Source organism: Salminus brasiliensis, chromosome 12 (genome assembly GCF_030463535.1).
Source record: "Salminus brasiliensis chromosome 12, fSalBra1.hap2, whole genome shotgun sequence".
Lineage (NCBI taxonomy): Eukaryota > Metazoa > Chordata > Actinopteri > Characiformes > Bryconidae > Salminus > Salminus brasiliensis.
This window is the reverse complement of record NC_132889.1, coordinates 30,962,997-30,984,981: the sequence shown is the minus strand read 5'-3', so window position 1 is coordinate 30,984,981 and position 21,985 is coordinate 30,962,997. Positions and strand designations below refer to the sequence as shown.

At 40.8% G+C, this 21,985-nt stretch overlaps 1 protein-coding gene across 2 annotated transcripts in view; it reads left to right on the top strand.

Moving 5' to 3' along the window:
* The first annotated feature begins 8,895 nt into the window (after positions 1 to 8,895).
* gjc1 (gap junction protein gamma 1) overlaps positions 8,896 to 21,985 on the top strand; it is a 35,907-nt gene continuing 22,817 nt past the window's right edge. For both annotated transcript variants that reach the window (XR_011980670.1, XM_072692919.1), the window contains exon 1: positions 8,896 to 9,294. The gene's annotated coding sequence lies outside the window, so the exon portion shown is untranslated. The remainder of the gene's footprint in view (positions 9,295 to 21,985) is intronic.

Here is a 21,985-nt window from a genome sequence, read left to right as displayed (position 1 = left end):
TGTCTAAGGTTCATGAACAGAAATCTTTCCTGTTTGCCAAGTAAAGGGTTACAAAGCATCTAGCCCCTAGTAAGCCAACTAAGCCTGAGAGTGACGAGGATCTCCTTCAGTGAATATCTCAATCCACTCACTCACCAGCCCCCTAGAGGCAAGCGCCAGATACCCAGCTCTGATACATCAGCCAACAGCCACCTTTCCTGGCCAGCATCACAATGAGAGTGATGGAGTGATGAGGGGAGAGAACGGCATCTACCTAGGTACCCACCTAGGCATGGCCAATTGTGCTCTCTTGGGTTGCGGCTGCTGATGCTGACCCACAATTTAACCTCGCGTTCCTCAGGCCATGGTGTCAGCATCTTTGCCTCTTGAACCACTTCCCCTGTAAGGTAGACTCTTTTTCAGTGTGGGTTCCTGACCTGTCCAGGGGGTGGGGGGGATGGGTCCTGTGTAATACCTAATGAGTCCAGGTAGGCTTCAGATAAAAGCGTATTAGAAGACGGATGGATATATGGATGAAAGTATGCCTAATCAGTTGGCAGAAATATTCAGATTAATCAATTAAGGCCAAAGACCTATGAGGTCATAGCAAGAAATACAGGGACTGAGAGATGAATCCATGGTTGCTGTAACCCAGTATGCTGTGAGGCAGGTGCAGAATGTCTATGCAGGAATAATGTATAATGTAATACAGTGTGTTCAGTATGCTGACCGGGTCTGTGTAGATACACATCTGAGCACAGGAATGCAAGCAATAAATAAATAAATAAATAAATAAATAAATAAATAAAAGCAGACTCAAACCTGAAGAGAATCAGAGAGAGAGAGAAAGAGAGAGAGAGAGACAGAGAGAGAGAGAGACAGTGATGTAGACAGACAGTGTAATCTAGTGCTTAGCTCCAGGTGCCTGTAAACATTATGACATAAGACAAGAAAAACAACAGCAATTAACAGCAGTCGAAGAGCAAAGGTAAGAAAGGTTCTAAGGAATTCTAGAGAGAGCAAGTCAGAGACATGGAAATACTGGAGGATAAATTTGGCAGCAGTGATTGACAGATTGTTATTCAATAGAATGCAACGCTTTGTGGACAGCTCTGCTGGACAGCAGAGAGGCTGAATAGAGAAAGAATGATTTGATTTTCTGATTCAATAAATATTAGAATAATTTTCTGTCCAGATAGTCTGTTCCTGAGGTCCTGGCTCACTGGTGCGTCTTTCTATATTTAGCAGGGATGCCCAGATTGTAGCCTGCGCTGGAAGGCTGTGTGTGTGCGTGTGTGTGTACTTGTGCACGTTGTACATCTACTGCCATCAGAGCAGATGCCTCGGGCCCAGCACAGTCACACTGCATGGAAACACACACTTACAATAACCACACAGTTGTATCTGCAGTGGTTATGAAACAACAATGACCATGGAAGTCATGCCAGGCATCTGCGTATGCCGAGTGGCTTCAATTGACTTTTTAAAGAGTCATCTATGTAAAGTTTTTTTTAGGGAACCTAAAGTAGTTCTTTTATGGCTTTGCTCTAAGGAAGCCTCCGCTATCTGATGCAGCCATGGACGTGTTCTCTGTTTGAGGCTTGACTCCTTGGCTCCTCAGTGGTTGTCCTTTGTTTGCCTGCCACTGACTTTCTTGGCACTGCTCATCAGAACATATAATTGTATCGGACATGCCGAGCATTACTTTTGTTGTATATTATGCCCCTATGGGATTTCTAATAATATACACCATATGTCCAAATGTTTGTAGACACACCTTCTAATGAATTCATTCAGCCACTTTAAATTGCACCCATTGCTTACACAGATGTGCAAATGCACACACACACAGCTTGTCTAGTCCCTGTAGAGAAACACTACCAATGGAATAGGACTCTCTGGAGCAGATAAGCATCAACCTATTGGCACCATGCCTAATGCCAGATGTGGGCTTTTCGAGGGGGGAATAAAGCCCCCCAGCATTGAGTTGTGGAGCAATAGAACTGTGTCCTCTAGAATGATGATGGTGCTCCATCCAATAATTTTGGGATGAATTGGGGTGATCATCCAACAGCCTGACCTCGCTAATGATATTATTGCTGAATGCAATCAAATCCTCACAACAATGCTCCAAAATCTAGTAGAAAGCCAGTAGAGACAGATAGTCCAACAAAAACAGGATAAACTCTTTTTTTAATGCATGTAATAAAAAAAAAAAAACAACAACAATGAATGAGCAGGTGGCCCAATACTTTTGTCCATATGGTCAGTTGTACATGTTTTGCTTACATTTTAACCCGTATGTAGCAGCTAAAGAGCCCTGACACAAAGCTGCTGGCTATTTCTAACAAACCTGGTTAGACTAGCACTGTGTTTACTCGTTAACTCATTTACTGACTGTGTTAAAAGTGTTAATAGTGATGGCTAGACCACTGGAGCTCCAACACATTGTGGGGTTTTTCTGGTATGCAGTGGTTAGTAAAAAGGTAAAGGTGCACGTATTTGTCACTGTACAGTGACAAATATGTGCAGTATGTACAGTATGTGCACTCCACATTTAACCCATCTGGTAGTGAACACACACACACACACACAGAGCGGTGGGCAGCCAACTCCAGCGCCCGGGGAGCAGAGAGGGTAAAGGGCCTTGCTCAAGCAGCTTGCCAAGCCCGGGAATCGAACCCACAACCCTGTTATCGATATCCCGGCACTCTAACCGCTGAGCCACCACTGCCCCTTACCTACCAATTGGTCCAAAAAAGGAGAACTGGTGAACAGGCGACAGGGTCATTGATGCGACTCATAGAAGCCCCCCTCACAACTTACAGGGTCTGCTACTAATGTCTTGGTACCACCTACCACAGGATACCACCAGAGGTCTTGTGGAGGCCATAAGTTGAATAGTTACATCTGTTGTGATGGCACAAGAGGGCCATACTCAATATTAGGATAATAATCAGTGTATTTATGCTCTATAATGCCAGAGCTTGGTTAAAAAAAGGCCATAACTTACAAAACCTACAAAATAAAAATGTACTTTGATCATACCCCAAATATTTTATGATGCCTTCTCCGAAGGCCTACAAGAAAGGCCCTGAGTTCACTCCTCTGCTATATTAGTAGTTAATTTTGTAGTTACAGCTGAGTAATAGTATGAGATAACACTTGAGTTAACACTGCAGTAAATGCTGTAGCATGCTGTAGTTAGAAATATTATACAAGCATTATTTTATATAAAAGCCCTTTACTTCTGATTACCAGCCTAATCTCGCTTTCACTCTCAGGTCTGTCACTTGATCAATCCCCTTGCCTCAGGCAGAGTTAGCTCACCGCTCAGCCACATGAGGGCACCCTTACTAGCAGCAAGTTGACAGCTACACAAACACACATATTCACACATCGCTACACAAATGCACACACATGACCATGACGCTGACCCCCCTAGGGCACCTGTGGGGTGAAAAATCATGACTCAGAGGTCGGACCGAAAAAGAGATGTGGAGTGGGTATAATGAAGCTATGTGCATCTGGAGGATGAGAAGAAAGCAGTTCACATGGCTGTCTTGCTTTAAATTACTTTTGACATCTTGACAAGGACTTTAAACTTAGTCCTTAGTATTTGTGGATTTTTATTCATTAAAACAAGAGGAATTATTGTGTAATCATACAGTTGATCCAGAACTGAGATATTGAATCTCCATCCAGACTTGCAGTAGTCTGGGGTACTTCTGCCTGGGAGAACCGATGAAGGCTGCAGTAGAAAGGAATGCTGAGATATCTTGAGCCACTTACCACTGATTAAATGCGGTAATCCATTATGGCAAGGCAGTCAAGAGAGGGCATGACGCAGTGACTCAATTACAGAGCAATAAATCAAAATGAGCCTAATGAATGATAGCTAATTATTTGGCTCTATGAGCATGACATCTAAATGGGCTTTCCACAATCAATCACTCAAATACTTTCAAACTATTTCCTGACAGTTGCACAAGAATCCAGCTGGAGCCAGTGGGGATTTCTCAGAATGTGATCTTGCAGTGGGGAATCATGACTATCACAGCCAGCCTTCAGTTTAAGCATTAACTACAGAAAACGAGGGTAAAGCTCTAGTGTAATGTAGCCAGCATCCCCTATGGGATTTCAGTGTGTTAGTGATAAGCTAAGAGACATTAACTATCATTACCTATATAACATCTAACATTCTAATAAGACATCACATGTTTTATTAGAAGGTTGAAATAGACCTCATAAACTTCATATCTCCTAAATTTCAACTTTACAGGGAAAGAAAAAAAAACTTCTCAACTGCCTCTTTTCATGTCAAAAAGTGAAAAACTAGAAAAATGTAGATTTTTGCAGTCCAGCCAAAACTTGAAATACATTATATTGGACAAAAGTATTGGGACAGAAGTGTTTTATTCAGTATAATTGCCACAGATTTCTACAATCAAGCACTTAGCCATGCAGTCTGCCTTTTAGTGTAATACTGTATACTGTGGTATTTCAAAATTATGACGTGTCTATTGTGTCAAATTTCTGTTCTGTGTCAGAATTTGTCTATTTACAAATGGTCAAATAATCTCACCCCCCCCACGCAGATTTAAGAGAGCCACAAGGTGTGGGGAGCTCACTGATTGGTCACTGATTGGTGATGTCACACTGTAAAAACATGTGGGAAAAATCAACGGCAGAACCTGTCTCATTTTGCCTTTCCATTACTCCCAACAGCAGTCGTTTGACTTCGCTCTCTCGCACAAGATTTTATCAACATTTGTGTTGGCAGTGCAGCAGTCAGTCAGTGGCGGCTGTGCTGTCATGTGTGTAACTGGTGGCTTTGTAGCCGAACTTGGTTTGCAAAGATTAGCTTAGTGACTAACTAACAGATCCAATACCACAGGAAAAACTCCTCTCTCCTTCTCTCAGAGCAGATTAACATTGCAGTTGTTGTCAGACTGACTTTACATTAACGCAGGATGGGATTGCACGAAACATGCCATGAAACATCTGCGATACATGCACAATATATGCTACTCTTTCTGCTGGCGGTAATATTGTATACCATTGCGGTATTTTTAATATTATTAAAATTATTATATTAATATTATTATTATTAATATAATATTATTTATAATATTTTTAGTATGATGGTATGAAAGAACACTGGATAAAGAAAGAGTGGGTGGTTCCAACAACAAGTCAGTTGGTTAAATTTCTTCCCTCCTAAATATTCCACCATCAACTGTGAGTGATATTATTGAAAAGTGGAAGCATTAAGAAACCACAGCAACTCAGCCATGAACTGGCAGGCCTTGTATAGAGGTACGCCAATAATTGCTGTTCCAAAGGGGAGGGGGGGGGGGGTCAACTCCATATTAAGGCCTATGGATTTAGTATGGAATGTCATAAAAGCTCCTGTAGGTTAAATGTGTCCTAATATTTTTGTCCATAGTGCAAGAGTATTACTACACCACAAGTGTAAAGACAAATGTGATTCTAATGAATGAAATTAGGACATGCATTGTTTAGTTCCCTAACCTGAATCCTTCACTGAAGGCCTAGAAGACCCTGATGGTACCCCTCTGCAATCGTGTGTGTCATCTACATGCTTTATGCCATCCTCCACTGCCTGGGTTCAATCCCAGTGGCCAAGAATGCAAATACTGTGAATGGTTAAAGTATCTGGAAGTGTTTTTCATCTGACCCAGATCTTGAGGATGTGTTGGCTGGTGACTTGAGCCATCATTGCGACGGCTTGTGAATATCTGAACATAAATATAGTGCCACTGTCATGGTTCATGAAGCATAGAAAAGGTCACTATAACCCCTTCAAATAACATTTGTGCTCAGAGACTGTGTCAGTGAAAGCCTTTGGCGTTATTCTATTAATGAAATGCAATGCATCTGAAGCATTTCATTTTTTGTGTTACTGCTAGATCGCTCATGCATGCTTTGTTAACCTCCTTTAACATTGTTCTTCAATGGTCGGAACGCCACAGGACCAGCACAGAGCAAGTATTATTTGGGAGGTGGGTCATTCTTAGCACTGTAGTGACACTGAGGTGGAGGTGGTGTGTTAGTGTGTGTTCAAGTGGATCAGACACAGCAGTGCTGCTGGAGTGCTTAAACACCTCAGCATCGCTGCTGGACTGAGAATAGTCCACCAACTAGAAATATCCAGCCAAAAGCGTCCTGTGAGCAGCGTCCTGTGAGCAGTGTCCTGTGGGCAGCGTCCTGTGAGCACTGATGAAGGACTAGAGGATGACTAACACAAACTGTGCAGCAACAGATACAGAGATTCTCTCTCTGACTTTACATCTACAAGGTGGACCTACCAGGTAGGAGTGTCACATAGAGTGGACAAAACTCCAGCCAGCAGCACTGCTGTGTCTGATCCACTTGTACCAGAACAACACACACTAACCTGCCACCACCACATCAGGGTCACTGCAGTGCAGAGAATAACCCACCATCCAAATAGTACCTGCTCTGTGGTGGTCAGTCCTGTGGAGTCCTAAGCATTAAAAAACAGGGTGAAAGGAGGCTAACAAAGTATGCAGAGAAACAGATGGACTACAGTCAGGAATTTTAGAACTACAAAGTGCTCCTATATGGGAAGTGGCAATGAAGGTAGAAACAATGGCTGATTAGTGTATATATGGACTTCTTTCATTTTTTACATGTGGAAGCTGCGCTCAATCTTGGATAGTTGTCACTGTGGGTTGTTTACATGCTTCAAAATTGTGCTATATTTCTGCTAACATGTGGATGATTTAAAAATAAATGTAAAAATAGTCTTTAGTGTAAACCTTGCAGGATATCTGTCCAATTTTTGTCAATAAATTGCCAAATGCATGTTCTGTTTTTACACTACATAAAGTGTCCATGATGCAGTTTATCCTGCATTAAGCTGAGTCCCGCTGATTAGTGTATATATGGACTTCTTTCATTTTTTGAATGTGGAGGCTGTACTCAAGCTTGAATAGCTCTCACTGTGGGTTGTTTACATGCTCCGAGAGTCCCACTCTTCCCTACACCATCAGGGAAAGTATGTAGACCTTCAGAGCTACAAAATCAAATGTCTAATGTGTAAATTTCTAAACATGTTCTTGAAGAAAGCTCTAAAAGCAGGCTCTAGGGCCCAGTGTTGTCTGATTAACTGATTCATTTAATTTGACACTGCCCCCTTCTTATTACCTCTGTCTCTTCTCTCCATCCTCTTCTTCAGCTTCATGGTTCCATGAGGCTCTGAGAGAAGACAAGGAAGATGAGAAAATACTTGACTGGTGAAAAGATCATGAGAAGCAAGAAGAAAACAGGGAATGATTTGGAGGACTCTGGAGCTCCTCAGGGTGTTCCTGTATGCCATATGTCCCGTCCCATCCTGGGGACGAGAGCTCGGAGGAGAGTGTGAAGTCTCCACAAGTGTCTATGGAGAGTTGTCCTCAAGCTGCCTCGCAGCTAAAGCTGAGAGGTCAGTCTGATCTGGGGTGCAAGCCATTCTGGCAACAATCATTTTATGCCCCCGGACTCAACCTAAACTATCCCTGCCCTCATTAGACAAGAGAGAGAAATGCCTGTTGGTGAGGAAGAGACCCCATTTCCGATGTCATTTGTATAAATGATTCAGAGTGATGCCAGCCAGCCTACTGGTACCAGTCTGCCAATTGCACTTTGTGTCATGGGCACCAGCGCCTGGTCTGACAGTAGATGGAGAGGTGGTGATGGATCGTTGTCTTCGCGCGTGACACACTTCACATTTGTGGAACACAGTTTCGGGGTAAGAGCTGTCACTCAGATTTACTGCATGGATACAAGTGGGTTTTTTTGAGCCAAGGGGGTAGAATTTGGATAGGTGTGATGGCATCATTCGTCTTTTATCATCTGTTTATCATCTTTTATATCTTACACTGAAAAGGGGATTTGAATTCATCTACCTGAGACGTGTACTCAGGATTCACCCTCAGTAAAATGTATGTTTTGATGTAATATAGTATATACAGGGCATCATGACATGTGGTCATCTTTTTGTCTAATGATATGATCTTACCAGCTGCTATTTGGGAACAAATTGCATCAAAATCCTAAAGCAGTTTTGTGCTTGGGCCCCTAATACAAGAGGGAAGTCGTGCCTGAGTGCGTTAAAACAGGCTTGTGTGTGTGTGTGTGTGTGTGTGTGTGTGTGTGTGTGTGTATACGTTCCACAAACACATAGACGCACGTAGCCTGAAGTTACGACGATACTATCCTTAGTGATAGTGATTCAATTTACTGAACCGACTCTTTGAAACGATTGTTTCAATGAATGCAATGTCCAATTCAGCAGTTCATCCATTCCTGAATTCTATTCATGAAAATTAATACGTGACACAGGGGAGGTTGTTGTCATTGTATTTTTCTATATGTTAGAAAAAGATAATTTTAGGATCACTATACAAACACTATTTTAAAAAGTCACCTATAAATACGTGAATGAATCATTTGTCGAATCAACAGATTCTTACGAGTTGAATGAATACATGGCAAGGCGGTGTTTATTGCAGTGTTATGAGCTCAGAGTGATATTATTTCAGCAGAATTTGATCAGAGGTTTTTAGTTATGCAAACAAACTATTATAAATGTTCATCTGTAAAAAATAATAATAATAAAAATAATTTAGTTGTTCAATAAATCGATTTTTGTGAGTTTTAGAAAACGACTAGTTAAATGTACCGTATTATCGCCACATTAAGCATGTACCTCAAGTACAAGCTAGTGTAAATACAAACGAAAAGATTCAGCGACTTCAATGAATCGGTTCGATCGGAGTCGAGTCTAAAAGACGATTCGCGCGCGAGCCGCTCCACAGCTACTTAGTGAAACTGTCAGAAGGTCGCGTGGCTGTGCGCTGAGCGGAGGCAGCTCGCGGACGCAGCTCGCGGACGCAGCTCGCGGACGATGCTGAGGGACACAGCCTAAACTCATAAGCACCCGATTTCCCTCAGTTAAACGGAGACTGCGACAAGATTAGCAGACGGGATGATTTAATGAGGTAGAAAAGGGCGGGAGATCCAGTGAGGCTCGCTGGAGGGCTGATGTTTTGCAGATGCCTCCTGTTTCTGAACGAAGGGACAAGGGTCAAGATTTCGCTGTAACCGGTGGGGCACGTGAAGAACCGCCGTTAATGAACCAGTATGAGTTTCGACTCAGCGAGCTGCTCTGAGGTACCGTGAAGCTGCGAAAGGAGGGCAGTTATCCGGGGGAGCCACGAGCCACGAGCCACGGCGGTTGGGGGGCAACACTTCTTCCTATAGTAATCTTCACAGACTCGCAGAGCGGTAAGAGGATGGTGGATGTTGTGTTTGTGACCGTGTGTCTCGTGAAGAACGGACGTTTACAGCAGAAGCCAACGTTGAATTAACGTTAACACGTAGCTGCTAAGGTGTTTGGCACAATTAGGGCAGCTAGAGGCACACAGCTAACATGTGCGGCCTGAAGTTTGGCTTCTCTTTTACACTGGAGCCCCGAAGAAGCTAAAAACTAGTGAACGTCTGAACAACCTGTGTTCAGTAGAGCCTCGTAACTCCACTACAGTCCTACTACTGTGGTGCAGCGGGGGAACGTCCACGCGCTCCAGAACGCGGAGCAGAACGCGGCACGTGCCCGAGGAGAGGCGCTTTGGCGGGAAAAGCCGGTCTCACGGTGCTGTAGCTGAATTCCACCTGAAGCAGATTCAGTAAACTGGGGTTCAGGTGAGACGTTTCTAATGAGACAAAAAGGGGGATAAACCACATATTTATTTGTTTTGTTTATGGATGGATAATTTAATGATAATTAAATAATGATGATAACAACAATAATAATAATAATAATAATAGTAATAGTAATAATAATAATGTTCAAATTACAGCAGTGTGTGCATATTTGTCATGTAACACAAACAGACTGATGATACTGTTGATGATACTGTTATATTATGTTACTACGAATAATAATAGCAGTTATATTAAGCTTTAATTACACAATATTAATTAATAGCAGTTATATTAATATTTCGTCACAAGAAAACCCTTATAATGTGACTTTACAGGAGAAGAGAAAAGACCAGTAAAGTAAAAAGCTCTCATTACAAGTCACTTAGTCACTTGGACAACAAAAGGTAAACTATAATAATTATATTTATAAGCATCATCATCATCATCATTATTATTATTATCATTATTATTATTATTATGTTTATTAGCAACAGCAATACCAATACTACAGCCAGTAATGATGTCTGTAATGTAATGTAATGATTATTAACAACTGACATAGTAATAATATTAATAAGTATTATATTATGTGTATTAACAACAGCAATAACAATACTACTGCCACTACTGATGCTAAAAATACCAAAAACAATTATAATGATAATAACTATTATCATTATTAAAAACTATTGACAGATATAATAACTACAATAATAATAATTAATAACTGCAATAAAAACACTTACAGTAATAATGTTTATAATTATTAATATTATTATTAGTGGTAATTGTAGTAGTGGTAGTTTTGGTATTCATAATAGAATAAAGAATTTCTAAATACAATTTAATGAACTATTAACTAGTTTAATTGATTTAATTAACTATTAGTATTTGTGTGTTTAATGCACTGCTTATATTGGTGAGATAAGCTCTGATTAGGTCTTCATCATCTACACAGTTACTCTGTGTCCTGCACTCCTGAAGCCCTGTTTACACTGCTCCGCACTCATTAACTCATTACTGTGGTGGTTACTGAAAGCATTTCATTAGAATAAATGGTGTGTGGCTCCACAGGAAACAGCTGGGCACTCCTGTACTCTCCACCAAGGAGTGTTAAGTTGAGTTCATCAGCGCTAACAGTTTAGGTGAAGGTGTATTTTGTGAAAATGTCAAAACGGAAATGATTGGAGCAGGCTTCGCAAATCATTCAGTCACTGAAATGACTGTTTAACTGGGGTTTTGAAACTCAAGCTGCTGTCTGATGTAGTTTTATTCTCTGCAGTTTGAGTAAAAGCGGGTGGTGTGAGGGTGTGTTATGATTATCACCACAGTTTACATACAGTTTTTGGAGTGCATCCTGGATACCACTGGACATCATAAAACACTGGACAGCTGCATGTATCATACAAATACAGACTTAGTCCAAAGAGCTGAATCAACCAGTCCATAGGAGCTGCATATATTGCAGATGAGCAAGGGTAGTTCATTGAGTTTTTTTGTATTGTCTGGGTCTACACTCAAAATACATTCAAATCCAAAGAGAAGAGATGCTTTGCACCAGAGTTAGGAAGTAAGTTCATTTCTGTCTGCAGTCCTTGAGCAGTTAAACATATCCTCACTGACCCACAAAAACATTTTAACTCCAAAATGGGAACTTTACAGGAGAAGGAAAAGTCTGCCAAACTTTCAATGGATGTCCATGTAAACATTAAAACAGTCCAAGTCATTTTGGAGCATTTCTATTGGTCCAGTCGTCACATCATGACATTTGAACAGTGTAAAGAATTGCCAAAAAGTGATGAACTGCAAAAAAGGAGAAACTAGAGCTGTGTCTGAAACTGTGTCCTATTCACTATCCCCCTACATGGAAACCCCTGCTCACTACATAGAGCGCTATTATAGGAAACAAGGTGGTGAATGGTTTGGACACCTCATAAAGCGTGTGAGCTCATTACTGTGTCACAAACAATCTGAACGCGGCCGTTCTTTAGAGAAGATTCGTGTGAATCTTCAACACAAACAACGCAATGATTTATGGGTATTCTATGTCGAGTGCATTGTGGGATTGTTACTGTGCACTGATAATTCAGCAATATATTTACAGACACCACTACAAAATGCTGTAAATCTCAAAGCAGCAGGGTGCTGGACTCCTGCCGACGTTGTCCACCCTTAGCTTAAGGTTTCCGGGTGGCATGTATGCTTGTAAAATTACTGTATTTTTCCTAATAGCACGTACCCTGTATTCTCCATGCGATTGCATGCACCAAACTGTGACCCCTGTAGCATGATGGTTTGCTGCGAATGCAGGTATTATTACACCCCCACTGTATAGTGAATAGGGCACAGGTTCAAACACAGCTAACGATGATATGACAGAGACAAATAACATAATATACAAACAACAATACAAAATTACATCGGAAATAAAATACAACATCCAATATATGACCCACTCACACCCCCAGCTTTATCTCCCCCAACCAACCTAAATGCATACATATGTTATATATAGTTCTTAAACAGTTTAAACATGTTTGGGGAAGTATTTGGATTATCGTGCTTTTTTTTAAATATCATGATGTTAGATTTTACTATATCAGATGCAGCTCTGCAGGTGTTGGGAACGTCCGAAAATACATTAAGGGCATTTTTTACACCTCAAAGTCCCAAAGCCCAAACCAAGGTTTGTCTTTTTGTGACATCGTGTACATTTGGTTAGTTTTGGTTTCACACTGCATTTTTGGAGCACACTAAGAAACTTAAATAAGCTTGATATGCCTACGTCCCGGCATCGTTACCTATTGCGTCTGAATCTTCTTTGGACTTGACACTGATTGGTTTGTAGAAGAATGTGCATCTGGTGTCAGCATGTTGTCATTTTGACAGGTAGAGTTTCCCAGACACTTTCTTGCTAATATTAAGGTAGTTTCACCAGCAGCATCAACATTTAGTCTCCTCATGTACTACCACTACTCATTTTTGCTGCATTCCCGGTTCCTTTTCTTCTTCTGTTGTCTGAACCATCCAAAAAAGTGTTTTTTTTTTTACTGCAAACAAACTGGACTGTTCAGTCGGTCTGGGCCTAGACCACCTCTTTTGGTCGGACCAAAATTTTGTCCTTTGTTTTCGGACTTTGGTACCCACTTACTATTTTGGTTCAGACCAAAACTGAAAAGTCAGAAGTCCAAACCAACTAAGGTAGGTGTGAAAGCATCCTAATACTGAAATGCAGCGCTCTACTGAACCATCATGAGAGTCTCCTCTCCCTCTCTCTCTCTCTCCCTCTCTCTCTCTCTCTCTCTCTCTCTCTCTATCTATCTCTCTCTCTCTCCCTCTCCCTGTCTTTGTATGCAAGCAAGGTTAAAGGTTAATCAAGGACTTTTTACAAGCATTCCATCAATAGCTTTCATGGTTGGTGTCTGTGTGTGTGTGTGTGTGTGTGTGTGAGGAAATATTGATAAGAGCGAGGCAGCATTTAAACATTGCATTACTGAATTTTGAATTTGCTGATATGCATTTCGACAGTAAGTGTGTGATAAGTATGCATTTATTCATTGTGATTTCGCGTGTGCGTAAAACTGCATAAAAGCACAACTGTCTGCCTATTTTTATGCATTTATTACCACACATACAGTGCACGAGTGTGTGCGTGTGTGTATTTATAAGTATTCATGTATTCTCAGTGGGTTGTCCTGATGGATGAGTGCAGTCATTGCCTTGTAGCCTTGTTGTCCTTTTTTCCGCCCTGTCTTTTTTATCCGTTTATTTATTTTTTACTTGGGCAGTTTTCCATCTCAGCAAACATACAGCAGTGTTTCCCTCAGAATCAGAGGACAAAAGAAAGGAAGGGAAGGGAAATTGTGCCTGGTCTGCTTGAAAAGAGACATGAGGGGCAGATTTTGTCCAGCAGGCAATAGTACACGCACACACACACTCACATACACACATATATACACACACACAAAAGGAGGACAGACCGGTCCGTTCCAGTTGGTCAAGACCAGTTTGGACCACCCCGATTTGGAAGACATCTGACGGAGAAAGATTAGCTCATGCTACTGTGATGAAATGCTGTTTATGGTACAGTAGAAAACCCTGCAGAAATAACACACAGGGAAAAGGAGCCGCTGGAACTGGAACCACATCGATATGGTGGCATATTTCATGTTGTACACTATTTGTCCAAATGTTTGTGGACATCCCTTCTAATGAATGCATTCAGCTACCTTGGGTTGCACCCATTGCTCACACAGATGTGCAAAGGCACACACACAGCTTGCCTAGTCTCTGTAAAAAAAAAATGCTGCCAATAGAATAGGACTCTGGGGCATCAACCTATTGGCCCAATGCATGGGTGAGAGGGGTATAAAGCCCCCTAGCATTGAGCTGTGGAGCAGTGGTGATCATCCAACATCCTGACCTCAATCACGGTCATATCTAACGCTAAATGCAAGCAAATCCTGTTGAGAATGTTGGTTATTGAGTTTTGTGTGCGTGTATTTGAGTGTGATCCTTGTTACTGTACTGACTCCGTCATCAGACCAGATAGTTATTCCCATAATACAGAAACATGAGTGTGTATACACCCCCCAACACACACTTACACACCCACACCCACACCCACATACCCACTGTAGACACTGCTGTTGTATGTGGATCCTCAGTGACATTCCCAGTGGGTAGGAGTCTCATGTAATTCTTTATTCCTGCTGAGTAGCACTGAGGTGAACCCTCATCACTCACGCACGCACACACACACACACACACACAGTATTGTTTGCAGTGGAGCATGAATCCATATTCAGCTACAGTTGCTGAATGAGTAGCTCTTTGGTCGGTTATAATGGTTTGTGACAGGAGTGGATGACTGAGAGCCAGGACACGCTGAAATAGCCGAATCACACACACACACACACACACACACAAGCCACTCTGATTTACAGCTTTCTTTCCCATGCCTGCCTAACATTATCTTGCTCAAAATACACACACACACATTCTTTCTATCTCTCATAAACTCACACACACACACACATACATACAGACTGATCTCTGATGACACAGGATGTGTGTCACAGTGTGGTGCACATGCTTGAGCAGCTCAGACAAGGCTGGGGCCAGTCAGAGAGCAAGAGAGAGCGAGATAGAGTGCAACCATGAAAAGAGAGAGAGAGAGAGAGAGAGAGATAAAGAGGGGGCTAGATTTAAAGACAGTAAAGCACCATAAAAGCAGATAAAGAGGTCAGTTCACACCATAAGTGAAAGGACACTTCATGTGCTGCAAAGGCTTTGAATCAAGAATCCCAATATGAGCTTGATAGTAGTTTATATAGTGTACTGAGGGACTCCTTGGCCGCCACACAGCAGACTGGGGTTCATTTCACCGCCCAGGCAAGCACATCGCATTAAACCAAAGAGACAAGACTTTGATGAATACTTTTATGCTGTATTCACATAAAGGTTCTCTATAAAGGTGCACTATGTACAGCGAAATGTGTCCTCTGCATTTAACCCATCTGTAGCAATGAGTACACACACACAGAGAGCGGTGGGCAGCCAACTCCAGCGCCCGGGGAGCAGAGAGGGTAAAGAGCCTTGCTCAAGGGCCCAACAGTGGCAGCTTGCCAAGCCCGGGAATCGACCCCCCCAAAACCAGCGCTAACCGCTGAGCTATTGATAACAGGATTGTCACACACTCTTAAAGCCCCTGTCTTTCTATTTTCAGGATTCTCTTCTATTATCTATAGTTGTTTTGGTGAATATACTCTGAACTGGCAGAGAAAAATGAATGGTATTTTTCTGTAGGCTATCCTCTGTTGGATTTAAGGTGTTTGGGACTACATTTGTATGTACAATGTGCTTTTGTCACTTACCTCGATAAAGATATTCAGCATATCCGCATATTCAGCCTCTTTGTGATGAACTAGTACCAAGAGTCACACAGTAAGAAAAAAGTATAAAATGTGTGTTCATCTGTCCAATAGCGTTGTGTTAGCAGCAGTTTATAAAGACAGTTGGCTGACTTCATGTGACTTGGAGGAAACACATGCATAGCCTTCACCTTCCCAATGCTGGAAGCGTTGTATGAAGGGTGAGTCCTGGCTACTGAGTGGGAACTTGATTGGGATATGATTCAAATTGAGGAGGTAATACTATAAAAATAACAATTTTAGTACTACAGAAAACCTTTTTTGCTAACAGTGACATAGTACACTTACTCAAGTATTTTCCAGTGCTGGTGCTGATACCTTAAACCAGTTAAAACCAGTTCAACTCCAAGACTCATGACCAATAATTGAAGCAGTTAGTCTCTCCATAAGATCTTCATCCCTTTATTTCTCTCTCTCTCTCTCTCTCTCTCTCTCTCTCTCTCTCTCTCTCAACCAGCAATAGTGCTACTAGCATAATGACAGAACTCTGTTACATCACAACACGAGACAAGTGTCCTCCGACACAGAGTGAAAAGCGTCGGTGAGAGTGAGACTGTGTCTGTCCAAATTTGTTAAACGTCCTTTTTCCCCCCTTGCCTTTTCCCCCGGTCTTGTTCTAAAGGGGGTATCATTCACCCATGGCTGGGTTTCCATGGCCACGAGGGACGAGCCAATCAGAGCGCAGGACCACCATGTGCTTCAGACGAGGAAAAGAGCCCGCTGGCGACACAGATGCTAGCATGCTAAAGCTAACCCAGCATCCTTCTGTCGCCTCCTCTCCATCAACTCTCCTTCATTTGCCCCCTCTCTCGCTACCCCCTCTTACTCCGTCCCAGCCCATTGTGCACTCTCTGCTGCTCCTTCTGCCCTTCTGCTGATTTAGGCAGCCTAATGCTATTCATAATGTGTTCTTGTTTGTCACTGTTTTTCTCCTGCAGGGAAGACATGAATAATGAGAGAAAGTAAAGATGGACAGAGTGAGGGAGAGAGAGAGAGAGAGAAAGTTCCCCCTCAGACAAACAAGTGCTAACTCAACATGTTTAGACAGTCAGAAGGAGATTTTGGTAAGGAATGTACTGCTCCCCTCCAGACGTGTGTGTCTGCGTCCAGTGTATTTATAACGGGTGTGTGGGTGCGGGAGGGAGACAGAAACAGAGTTTGGAGAGTTTAAATGTCGTGTATCAGAGTAAGGAGAGCAGGCTATGTAAATATTTTCCCAGCCTCACAGCGACAAGCTTTTCACTACAGCACAAACTCATAAAGCCTGGATACAGTCTAACAGTTATAGACGACATTTATGCCGGAAAGACGTCCCCACCATTTCTCGAGAAGCCTGAATTTGTCCCCACTACCTATTAAAACAGGTCTTAAGAGGAATTTGTACATATGTGACTAAAATACCATTTAAGGAGTCGTAGATCGACCCTTGTGCAAATGCAATAATCAGTGACACAACACAGACACAGAACTCCGACCCTAAACTTCTCACCTTAGAAATTCTACCCTTAACCTTGCCTAAACTTTACCTAACCCTAACCCTTACCCTAACTCTTACCCTTACCCTTACCATAACCCTCTTACCCTTACCCTAACTCTTACCCTTACCCTCACTCTTACCCTTACCCTCACTCTTACCCTTACCCTCACTCTTACCTTTACCATAACCCTCTTACCCTTACCCTAACCCTTACCTAATTTTCAACCTAATCATAACCCTAACCCTTACCATAACCCTAACCCTTACCCTACCTCTTACTATAACCCTAACCCTTACCCTACCTCTTACTATAACCCTAACCCTTACCCTAACTCTTACCCTTACCATAACCCCAACCCTTATCCTAACTCTTTCCCTTACCCTAACCTAACTTGTTCCCCTACCTTAACTCTTATCTTTATTCCAGAAATTGGCACAAAAAAAAAACAAAAAAAAAATGCCACCAGTGGACAGGACCTCTTTGTATGAATTGTGAAGTATGTACAAAATATCTTTGTGCAAATGTTGCAAATATCTAGGGGTACATCACTTTCTAAAAACACCACTAAACGTTCATTCCTCATCCCTTCCTTTTAGTGCTAGTAAAAAAGCAGATGTTTGTATTATTTAATCTGCTCTTCTCTGTTAGTAAGTGTGATCTGAATCATGCTCTTAATGAGCTCAGATGCTTAAAAATACAGTGTATCCAACAATAAAGTTAGCCTTGTGCAAAGGCTGGGAAACGTCTACTGTTATAGGTGACATTTATGCTGTAACACTGGGGACCCATCTCCACCATTTCTTGCGATTCTGTCTCCACAGCCTATTAAAACTGTTCTCATTCTAAACCTCCGACAAATATCCATTCCTCATCCTTAACCTTTAATCCTCAGCACAAAAAAGTCAGTTTCTGCTGATTAATCTGCTGTTCTTTTTTAGTAACATGATTTCTCAGGGCAGGTGTTACATTTTGTCACTGTCATTCAAATACCTTGCATCTCAATTTTCTCCTTTTTGATTTTTTTAAGATCATTTGAATCTGTCAGTTGTTCTTTATGTTCGACATCTCTTTATGATCGGATCAATAGAAATAATGGAAATATAGAATAAAGTATTTTACAATTTACTTAAGAAAACAGTTTTTTTCCTTCTCCTGTAAAGAGGTTTATGGAGACAGTGACAATATGCATGTGCTCCAAATGCTAGCAGCAGATTTAAAGAAGTCAAGCAAGTCCCCAACATGTAGACAGGGGGTCCATGGACCAAAATAAACTTTGATAAATTAAAACAAATATATGATTTGAGATGTACTTATGTTACACGGCACCTTGACAATACCAGCACCAGCAACATTTTATTGATATGTAAACACACAGACCACAAGAACTATGTTCATACCCCAGGATATGCTCATAGGGTTCCTAACAATATAATACAGAGTACACATCACTGTCCAATGAAAAAAATGTATCTCTGAAATGGCGACTTTACAGAAGAAGGAAAAAAGGGTTCTGAACTCTGAATGGAAGTTAATGTAAAATAAGAGTTTATTCTGGTTAATTTAGAGCATTTCTATTGGTCCATTCTTTCAGCATTATTTACCAAGTGTACAGAGCAGCTACAGGGTTCAAACCATGGAGAAAACTAAAAACTGACAACAATGGAGACACATGTTTTTCATTGTACAGCAGTGATATAGTATAGAGTTAATTGTTACTATTAGATACTAATAACAGTAGTATTAATGATGATAGTAGTGATGGTCAGTGAGCCAAAAATAAGATGAAAAAATGAAAGTCTCTTTGTAATGACTTCCATTTAAATTGTATTTGCTTGTTGAGCTTATTGAATATATTATGAAGATGCAAACATACGATTTGTTTGCTGAAGCCATTTGTAATCATCTAATAGCCAGTGTGAGTATGGATTTGCCATGTTGTGTTGCAGTACCACACACTAATCAAATAAAGAAAAGTGGATGCAGAATCCATGTAAAATATTTGAACCTAATAATGCAAAAATTCCAAGAGCAGTCAGGTCTGTTGGCTATGAATACCCCCAAACCTTCCTAGGATATTTCTAATAACAGAAAATATAGCCCTATTTTTCAGAGCAGTGAGTGTGTGTGTGTAGTGTCATATAAGGTAATTGGCCTCTCTGGAAAAGTATTATTGTCTTGGAATTTATCGTCTCCTTGAAACCGGGACTGTGTGAGTCTAATCTCGGGTTTCATTCCTAGACGACTGTATTATTTAGTGGAAGTGAGATGATGGAATCATTAATCCCTTATGAAGTAAAGTATATAATTGCTGTGTGCACACACTCTCTCTTTCCTCTCTCACACACATACACACACCTAGATCTGAGGCTTAGTGCTCAGATTTTGGAAAAAATCCCTACAGTGGCAATTCATAGTTTCCATGGAGACTAAAATCCCCCTCCCCCCACCCCTATACTCGCTGTGTCTCTCCTCAGAACATCATCATCCTCTTCTGGCTCTCTTTCCTTCTTTATTTCTGTGTATCTGTAACTACACAGAGAAAAATTATAAAACCAGGATAATGCCGCTCTCCAGTTTAATGCCATCGGTATATTCTGAATGTGTTTTTGTGGGTGAATGTTGGAAGCTCATGAAATGAAAACGACAAAAGTTGACCCTTCATTTAGGTCGCTTTGTATGCCGTCTTTGTGAGCAAACACAATATACAGCATTATGTCATTAATCTTTCCCTTTTTCCCACTTAAATACAGCCTTAACTAGTGACACTGCAGCCCTGACCAATCGGAAAGAGCGAGTATAGCAGTAAACCTTTTCCACTGCATAGAAGGAACTGGTATATTTAAACACACCAGTTACCAAACAGCAAAGATATATACACTTAATGCCTTATTACTTTCTTATGCTAATTCTGATATTATAACATACTAATATAAAATCTAATATTTAGACTTATAGTAGACTACAATGTGCATGTGCTCCAAATGCTAGCAGCAGATTTAAAGAAGCTAAAGAGGTCCCTAACATGTAGACAGGGGGTCCATGGGCCAAGATACACTTTGATAAAAGGCAAAAAAAAATTATAAAATTATATATGACATGAGATCAGGTTTGGTTTTTGTGGGAACAGTGGTAGTAAAATGAAACCTGAAAATGTCTCTCGCAAGGATCTAGTAAACAAAGCCAGATACTTACAGCACCTTGACTGTTCCAGCAATATGAATATGAAGTAAACATATGGATCACAACATATAGATGTTAATTTTGATGTTAGCATATTAATATAAAACCTAATATTAAGACTACATTACATGTGTCTAATTGTGCCACTTTAGTGTCACTGAGCTTTAGACAATTAACGTAGACAATTAAATAAGATCTGGGCAATATTGACCAAAATAAATATTATGATATTTTCTAAATACATCACAGTGTCAGATGATCAACAATGAACACAGTTGTCTCCGCATTTAAAAGCAGACCCCACATCACAAAACGATCAATTCCTAAAGCTCAAAACTGTTCTGTAACAGTCTCGGCTCATTTTATTTATGCCCCTAAAATATACATGCATCAGTGTTCTTGCTCTAGTCCAAGGTCCAAACCTCCTAAGAATATAGTGGTTTTATTATTTTTGTAATTTTGTCCGTTCTTATTTTTTATTTTATTATTTTTGTCAGTTCCCTAAGACATTAATTCCCACAATGTTCACCAGTAACATTGGTGAGCAGAACATCACCACCAGACTCGCTAGCTATCCAAATGATTTGCATGATTTTAGTAGCCAAGGAAAAGTGCATGTCAAGTGCTGCATGAGGAACAGAAACTGCTGGTTGTTCATCTGTGCTAGGCTAAAAGCTAACCCTAGCCTAGCAGCATTTTAGATGAGGTCCTTTAGCTAGCAGGACTTTCCAGTAAGACAAATACTGGCAGGAATGTTTACAAAAATAAGTACAATTCAAAATTACATTCATGAGCTAATTATTATTTCTGAGCTCACCATAACATGAGCAGCTTGTTTCCTTCTAGAGCCAAAACATAGGTTGTATATGGGTGTTGAACTGTCTGAACTGTGTCTGGGCATTTTTTTTTTTTTTTTTTTGCCCTACCAAAGTCAGAGACCTTTTGCTCCTACGCTCAAGCTAATGTCCTCTGATTCTGGTCTGGCTGTTCCTAAGTTCAGACTTTCCTCTTAGGGTGGCAGGTCTTCTACTGGTGCTGCATGCACCCTTTGGAACTCCTTGCCTTCTTCTGTTCACTTGTCTTCCTCTCACTCCATCTTCAAATCCAAGTTAACAACCACTCTATGGCACCTATTCTATGGTACATTTAAGTTAATCTTAACAGTTATAGTCCCAATTCTTTCCGAGTTCTGCTTCCATATGCTATATATCAATATTTTAGAAAATGATATAACTTGTTGTTTTCCAAAGGGAGCCTTATGCCATGATGTAAACCAGACAAAGCAGAATAAAACCTTGCTTTTAATATTTTCTTTATGTATATTAAACTGTTCTTTCAAACCAATATAAAACACCTAGTAAAATGTATACACTGCTGCCAATTATCAGCCCCAGGATACCAAAATATAATTACATAATCACATTCAAATATAATAGAAAAATAACTAAAGCAGCTCTAAACTTCGAATGGTTAATGAGACGTAGCCAGCTATACCATTAGCTGTTATTGTGTCATGACAAGCATGACAGTGGCCTACACAGAGGCCATAAAACAAAACCTTTATGAGAAAAATAAAACCTAAAAAATGAAAGGAAAATAGAGATGGAGATGGCAAGTTAAATATGCGTACACGAGTTAAGAGGAGGACTGAAAAGAGGGGAGGCAAGTTCATAGTTCCTCTGA